Source organism: Alligator sinensis, unplaced genomic scaffold, assembly GCF_000455745.1.
Source record: "Alligator sinensis unplaced genomic scaffold, ASM45574v1 scaffold1175_1, whole genome shotgun sequence".
In the NCBI taxonomy this organism is placed as follows: Eukaryota; Metazoa; Chordata; order Crocodylia; family Alligatoridae; genus Alligator; species Alligator sinensis.
Window position 1 is genome coordinate 335,479 of NW_005842762.1, and position 2,121 is coordinate 337,599.

Here is a 2,121-nt window from a genome sequence, read left to right on the forward strand (position 1 = left end):
TGTGAGAACTCTTTTATTCTGGTTCTGGACCATCCCGAGCTGCTGAGGAGCTGGCAGGTGGGCCTCCCAAACGAGCCATCAAGGAGCTGGCCATTCTAGGAGGTTAAATTGCAAAGGATTTGATGATTTCTAGGAGATGACAACAGATCTCCTGAGCAGCCTGCAAGACCATGGGCCCCAACCAGCCAACTCTGGAGAATCTTTATTCCCACACTTCTGGGGACAGGGCATACCTGTAGGAGTACTGGGCAGGGTATGCATGGGGCCATCCCACCTGGATCTTTTTTTCACTGCAGATATGCCTGTTAGGGCTTGCTCCCCTCGGGAGAGTTTTGGAGACAGGACTTCTGGAGACTGGTAAAATGGGATTTAAATCCCATTTTGGAAAACTTTCTCTTGCCTAAAATAATTTGGTTAGGCCAGAGAAAGTCAGGTAAGTTAATACATGCTGGGATAAAACCAATTTGCTAGCTCAAGATGGATTCAAAAGTGACTTTCCTTCCTTTTAAAGAGGTGGTACAGATGAGAGAAATTTACACATAAATTTGAGATCTTTGACCTCCTCCCTTTGTGGTGCCACTGCATCCTTTTCTTTCTCATGATTTCCAGAAGTGTAGTGGTATTTTGTAGTTTCTTTGTGTTGCAGCTGTTTCTAACAAGTTTCAGTGGTTAATCCAATGGTTTCTTGCCTCAAGGCCTGTTTGAAGACAACTTCAAGTTATTTCTTATAAAAGATGGTTTTCTTTTAAGGTCACAATGTGACTTTGTGGGGAAAGAATCTCATCTTCATAAAATGACCTTTTATCCTTTTTTCTCCTTCTATTGCTTCTAAAAAGCACAATATTACAGCCTCCCATTGGGGATGATCCAAAGCCCACTGAAGTCAATAGATTTTCATGAACTTAATTGGAAAACCCATTGGTTTCCCCCCCTCATCCTGGTATATTTCTGTACTTCTTAGTGTTAACGTTGGATAAAACTACCTCCCTTCTGCTTCCTCCATCTCTGGGATTTATAGAACTTCCCTGACTCTTCACTAGATTTTAGGTGTAACTTTTTTGGGTATGGACTGAAGTCTGTCATTGATGTATATCCTTCAGGTCTGTCTGTAGTGACAGCTGTGATCACTATGGTAGCTAAAGCTATCAGAGCCATTTCAAGAGTATATTTAGCTGACTGGTTTAATCTAATTTGCTTGTTGAGCACGCACTAGGACAAAAAAAAGCAAATCAATAATGACCTTGGATACCCTGAAGATTTTAGTTCTCATTCTCTTGTGTTAACCCGTCTCTTTCTTTAAAACATACTGACAATGAAGATGAAGTTGGTCATGAAAAGGTTAATATTACATTCACTTTAAATGTTCAAGTAAATTGATATTTGTAGAAAGCTGCTATTCATAGGTAGCTGCTGTCTCTCTGGTTTGGAACTTGCTGCAACTGTGTACTCTCATTATCTGAAAAATATATCCCACTGCTCCAATATTGTGACAAACAGGTCTCCCAGCAAAGAACTTTTTCCCAATTAGGTGCGCCTATAAATAGCATCATCTGTTATATCTTATGCTGTATCCCTCACCTTGCACAATCTGGGTCTGTCATGCTTCTTGGAAGTAGGCTTTTCCTTTCACTTGTTTTTACTGATCTTTCACTTTTGCCATAGCACTTCCAGATCTGTCACTATTTGTCTACTTTTCTGTGACTTCTAGAGCAGTACTGGGATCTTTTTTTTAAATCAGTAGTAGTTGCAATAGTAGTCATTTGTCTCTGACCTCTGGTGTCTTGCCTGATTACTTTTGTATGTACCACATTATTCTGTAACTATTTTCCTGTAAATATATGAGCCCTCAGCTGCTACTGTCAGGTTTCTCAGTTTTCTTTTTAGACTTCTAATAAGTGCATGTTTCCAGAGAGGGATTTTACTTTTTAAATTGCAAGCATTTTACTTTAATATTGTGCATTACTTCTATGGAATTTTTATGATGCACAAATGTAATCTTCTCCTTTTCTCTTTACTGAGGAGAAAGCATCATATCCCTCACCTCTTTCATAGATTCATAGATGTTAGGGTTGGAAGGGACCTCAATAGATCATCGAGTCCGACCCCCTGCATAGGCAGGAA